Here is a 6,692-nt window from a genome sequence, read left to right on the forward strand (position 1 = left end):
ATCGCCACACTGCGAAATTTGGACATCATCACCCTTTTTTGAAACAGCAACAACCACGACCCCTTTAAACAACGCACACGTGCGCTGGGACAGACCGTGTGCCCGTGGTTTGCACTTGAGAGCCAATATGTTTTAAGGAGACACGTGTCGCAACGCGTACCTTTCAACGCCAACAACGTTGGCATTCGTCAAACAAAAAAAATACTATTTTAAACACCTCGTCAGATCGTTGTGCAAGGGTTATTCAAAATGTTTGACATTCGAGCGTCTATACAGTACGTGACAACTCTCAATGTTGGCAGGAATACGGTGAAGTCACGTAGAATGAGAATAAAAAAATAAATTGATAAAATAAAATAACACAATAATATTCTCACGACGTTTCGGCCACAACACAAGCGGCCTTCATCAGGTGAAGGGGACGAGACTGTTTGGAGAACAGCGCTTGTGTTGTGGCCGAAACGTCGTGAGAATATTATTGTGTTATTTTATTTTATCAATTTATTATTTTATTCTCATTCTACGTGACTTTACCGAAAGAACCAAAAAAGATGAATCCTTGCAGTCACGAAAGCTTTAAATCGAAAAGGAATAAGGTGAGCAACAATCCCGATTGTTGACAGTGCTTGGACATATATTAAAGAAAAAAATCCCAAGGATCATTGAAAGACGTGCCCAGTCTTAAAATAAAAAAAGTTCAGAATAAATGGCGATAGTCCACCGTGTGTTTGATCTGAACATTTCTGAATTCGTGAAAACTAGAGATATAGCTTGGAATAATGCAACAAAAAAGTCAAGTAACCTAATTTATTGTATTACCTAGAGAACACTAAGAAAGATATATAATAAACGCAGTGTATTGTTGTCTTGGTGTGGTCCGAGACTGTGGTTGTGGTCTGGGAATGTTGTTGTTGTCTTGGTGTGGTCTGGGACTGTTGTTGTGGTCTGGGAATGTTGTTGTTGTTGTTGTCTTGTTGTAGTCTGGGACTATGGTAGTTGTTGTGGTCTGGGACTGTTGTTGTAGTTTGGAACTGCTTTTGTTGTTGGTGCCTCGGTGTGGTCGGGGACTGTTGTTGTTGTCTTGGTGTGGTTTGGGACTGTTGTTGTCTTGGTGTGGTCTGTGACTCTTGTCTTTTTGTGTTCTGGGACTGTTGTTGTCTCGGTTTGGTCTGGGACTGTTTTTGTTGTTGTTTTGGTGTAGACTGGGACTGTTGTTGTTTCCTGTGTGTAGTCTTGACTGTTGTTGTTGTTGTGGTCTGGGACTGTGGTTGTTGTTGTTGTCGTCTGAGACTTGTAGATGCTGTTGTCTTGTTGTAGTCTGGGAATGTTGTTGTTGTCTTCGTGTGGTCTGGGACTATGGTTGTTGTTGATGTTGTTGTTGTCTTTGTGTAGTCTGGGATTGTTGTTGTTTTTATGTGGTGTGGGATTGTTGTTGTTGTCTTTGTGTAGTCTGGGACTGTTGATGTTCTCTTGGTGTAGTCTGAGACTGTTTTGTTGTCTTGGTGTGGTCTGGGACTGTTGTTGTTGTAGTCTGGGACTATGGTAGTTGTTGTGGTCTGGGATTGTTGTAGTTTGGGACTGCATTTGTTGTTGGTGCCTTGGTTTAGTCTGGAAATGTGGTAGTTGTTGTTATTGTGGTCTGCGACTGTTGTTGTTGTCTTGGTGTGGTCTGGGACTGTTGTTTTTGCTGTATTGGTGTGGCCTAGTGCTGTTGATGTGGTCTGGGAATGTTGTTGTTCTTGTCATGGTGTGGGCTGGGACTGTGTTTGTTGTTATGGTCTGGGACTGTTGTTGTCTTGTTGTGGTCTGGGACTGTTGTTGTGGTCTGAGACTGTTGATGTCCTGGTGTGGTCTGGGACTGTTTTGTTGTTGTCTTACTGTGGTCTGGGACTGTTATTTTTGTGTGGTCTGGCACTCTTGTTGTTGTTCTGGTCCGGGACTATTGTTGTTTTGGTATGGTTTGGGACTGTGGTTTTTGTTGTCTTTGTGTGGTATTGGACTGTTGTTGTTGTCTTTGTGTGGTCTGGGACTGTTGTTGTTGTCTTGGTGTAGACTGGGACAGTTATTGTTTCCTGTGTGTAGTCTGGGACTGTGGTTTTTGTTATTGTGGTCTGGGACTGTGGTTGTTGTTTTGGTTTGTGACTGTTGATGATGCTGTTGTCTTGTTGTAGTCTGGGACTGTTGTTGTCTTTATGTGGTCTGGGACTGTTGTTGGTGTGATCTGTGAGTGTTGTTGTTGTCTTGGTGTGATTTAGGACTGTTGTTGTCTTGGTGAAGTCTGGGACTGTTGTTGTTGTTTTTTTTGTGTGGTCTGAGACTGTGGTTGTTATTATTGTTGTTGTGGTCTGGGACTGATATTATTGTCTTGGTGTGGTCTGAGACTGTTGTTGCTGTTGTTGTTGTGGTCTAGGACTGTGATTGTTGTGGTTGTGGTTGTCTGCGACCGTTGTTGATGCTGTTGTTTTTTTGGTGTAGTCTGGGACTGTTGTTGTCTTGGTGTAGTTTAGGACTGTTGTTCTTATTGTGGTCTGGGACTGTTATTTTTGTTGTTCTGCTGCCTTGCCCCAAGTTTTCATTTAGTGTTGAAAAATCAGCAGGATAGTATGTACTCATGCAATTTGTACTTCAGAGCTGCATGGTGGTGAGATGTTAACTACCTCGCCTGGTATACTAAAGGTCGTGGGATTGATTACTATCCTGACACCTGCTATATGTTTGAAGTTTGCATTTGTCTCTTCCCGCGGTCGCGTGTATTTTTTCTGGGTCCTCCGATTGTACCTGCGAATTTAGAATCAACACGCGTTTAGAGTACTTGGCTATGGTTATCAATTTCCACGTGATAATCCACTTCATTTAGCTGTCATTTGTGATACCCAGGTCGCTTCACAACAATAGCTATATAGCTCAATCGGCCTTAGCTGAAAAAATGCAAATAAAACATATTTTTAAATAGTTGCTATAGTTTGTTCATATTTATAAATTGATTTCTGTTCCGTGACTTGCTTACCTTTTCTCTATTTTGCAATGGTGTCGTTTTTTTCGTATTATTTGTTGCTGTATCTTGCTCACCATACTGAACTGTGGTTAATATTATACAGGGTGGTCCAATAGTCAGGACACGTAGGATTATTGTTATACAGGGTGGACACATCATGAAGAGAATGTTCAATGGAGAACTTCGGAGCTCTTTGTTAATTTGAAGCACTGTGCAGGTACACAAATTTACCACAAGAGAGCGATAGGCCGTTGCGCAGGTGTGCGACCTGAGCATCGATTCTGGGGAGCGGTGGCGCAGCGGTTAGCGCGCTGTGCTGCGCTACAAACCCGGCAGATACCCGAGTTGGATTCCCGCTAACGGCCACATCCACCAGCACAAGTGAAAGAGATTTTCTGAACCCGTGCTGGTCCTCTCGCTGGATCGACTCGGCCTCAAATAAGCAACCGGTGCTGTGTGCAGTAAACATCGCTACTGGGGAGACAAAGACGGCTGGCGTGGTGCTGGCCACCCACTACCTCGTGTATCATTTTGGCCTTCATAGGCGCTGCTACTCACTGACACCACTTGCCCCAACAGTCTGTAAAGGCTATACGGCGTATCTTTGTTTTTTGTCATTGGGGAGCACAGGGATGCATTTGCCAGTCACCTTGCACATAACCTGGCACAGCAGTATAACCTATGGCACCTGGGTCTGTCTCGTGACCACCTCTTGCATATAGCCTGGCACAGCAGTCAACCCATGGCACCTGGGTCTGGTCTGTCGTAGGATATCACCAAATCCGTGTTCTTCTAATGCTGCATGCCTGTTGCATTGGAAAGCCACCAATTCAGAATAAACAAAACTACGACTCATCGTGAGCACAGCAACCGAGGGTTGGTGGATCGTGCACAGATATACAAAGACAAAGATCCCCCGTATAGCCTACAACAGGCTGTTGGGACAAGTGCTGTTCGCGAGTGGCAGCACCTATGAAGGCTAGCACTGCACAGGAGGGGGCGGGTGGCCAGCCACACGCCCGACCGCCACTGTCTCTGCAGTGGCGATGTTTACAACACACCACAGCAGGTAATCATGTTAGGCTGAGTCGACCTAGGGGAGGCCCAGGACCGGCTCCTCACTGATGGTGTTTGTGGTGGTGGCCATGAGCAGGAATCGAACTCGGGTCTCCGCTTGTTTCGTAGTGCAGCGCGCTAACTACTGTGCCATCGGTTCTGGCAGAGCCAGGAGTACTCACTCACTAACCCATCCATACCCTCACTTACCCACTCACTCTCCCACCTACTCACCCATTCACTCTCCCACCCAATCACCCACTCATCCAATCTCCCACGCACCCACTCACTATCCACTGACCCTATAGCCACTCTCCCCAGGCCCTTTTGTTACTCTCCCCTGGAGTTATAGCCCATAGACCACAGTATCTCAACCCTAACCATGGACTCTGCTCTTCACCTCACCCACCACACCCACATCACCTCATCCACCACACCCATCCACTCACCCTACTGACCATTCCTATCCACCCCACCCTCTCCACCCACCCCACCTACCCATCCCACCAATCCCACGCACTCACAAACCCACTCACCAACCCACGAGTGCACTCACCCACCCAATGACTAACGCACTCACAATCCCAGGCACAACTCCTCATTCACCCAATCACTCGCCCCATCTCACACCAATTAACCCAACCACTCAACCACTTACCCACCTACTCACCCACCCACTCACTCGCCCATTCAATCACCCACTCACCCATTTACCACCCACTCAAACACCAACCCACTGGCACAACTACTCACCCACTCGACCACCTACCCACCTACCCACATACCCAGACACTCACATACCCACTCACCCACCCACACACTCACCCATCCACTCGTTCACTCACCCATCCACTCACCATCCCATACCCAGCCACTCATTTACTCACTTACCCGCTCACCCCTTCAACCATCCACTCGGTCACTCATTCACCCACCCACTCAACCACCCACCCACTCACTCACCCCATTTCACACCCACTGACCCACTCACTCACCCACTCATCCACCTACTCACCCATTATTCCATCCATCCACTCAGTCATCCATTCACTCAACCACTCCGCCACATATATCCACCTACTAACTCACCCATGCAACCACCCACTAACTCACCCAATCACCCACTAACGCAACCACCCACCCACTCACACACACTCCCTCACCCACTCGCCCACCCACTTGCTTACCCACTTATCTATCAACTCGCATACTCACTCACCCACTTATTCGCTCACCCGTGACTTGCTTACCTTTTCTCTATTTTCCACTCGTGTCGGTTTTCTTGGTATTGTTTGTTGCTGTACCTTGCTAACCATACTGGACATCGGTTAATATAATACAGGGTTGCCCAATAGTCAGGAAACGTAGGGTTATTGTTATACAGGTTGGCCAATAAATCAGGACACCGCATGAAGAGAATGGCTAACGGAGAAATAGGGGCTATATGTTAATATGTAGCGCTGTGCAGGTACACAACCACTAGAAGGCAATAGACCAAAGCGCTGTTGTGCTATCTGAGCATCTGTTCTGAGGAGCGGTGGGGCAGCGGTTAGCGCGCTGTGCTGCGCTAAAAACCCGGCATGAACCCGAGTTGGATTCCCGCTAACGGCCACATCCACCAGCACAAGTGAAAGAGATTTTCTGAACCCGTGCTGGGCCTCTCGCTGGATCGACTCGGCCTCAAATGAGTACCTGGTGCTGTGTGTAGTAAACATCGCTACTGGGGAGACAAAGGCGGCCGGCGTGGTGCTGGCCACCCACCACCTCGTGTATCGTTTCGGCCTTCATAGGCGCTGCTACTCACTGACAGCACTTGCCCCAACAGTCTGTAAAGGCTACACGGCGTATTTTTGTTTTTTTGTCAGTAGGGAGCACAGGGATGCATTTGCCAGTCACATTGCACATAACCTGGCACAGCAGTATAACTTATGCCACCTGGGTCTGTCTCGTGATCACCTCTTGCATATAGCCTGGCACAGTTGTCAACCCATGGTACCTGGGTCTGGCCTGTCGGAGATATCACCAAATCTGTTTTCTTCTAACGCTGCATGCCTGTTGCATTGGAAAGCCACCAATTAAGATTAAGCAAAACTACGACTCATCGTGAGCACAGCAACCGAGGGTTGGTGGATCGTGCACAGATATACAAAGACAAAGATCCCCCTATAGACTACAGCAGGCTGTTGGGACAAGTGCTGTTAGCGAGTGGCAGCACCTATGAATGCGAGCACTGCACAAGAGGGGGCGGGTAGCCAGCACCACGCCCGGACCGCCACTGTCTCCCCAGTGACGATGTTTACTGCACACCAAAGCAGGTAATCATGTTAGGCTTAGTCGACCTAGGGGAGGCCCAGGACCGGCTCAGATAATCGTCACTGATGGTGTTGGTGGCAATGAGCGGGAATCGAACTCGGGTCTCCGCTTGTTTCATAGTGCAGCGCTCTAACTCCTGCACCATCGTTCCTGGCAGAGCCAGGAGTATGGCTCCTCCTCAACATCCACTCACTCACTAACCCATCCATACCCTCCCTTACCCAATTACTCTCCCACTCACTCACTCACCCACTCTCCAACGCACCCACCCACTTACCCACTATCCACTGGCCGTATAGCCACTCTCACCTGGCCCAATAGCCACTCT

Source organism: Petromyzon marinus, chromosome 5, assembly GCF_048934315.1.
Source record: "Petromyzon marinus isolate PM22_M1 ecotype Great Lakes invasive population chromosome 5, UKy_Petmar_22M1.pri1.0, whole genome shotgun sequence".
In the NCBI taxonomy this organism is placed as follows: Eukaryota; Metazoa; Chordata; class Hyperoartia; order Petromyzontiformes; family Petromyzontidae; genus Petromyzon; species Petromyzon marinus.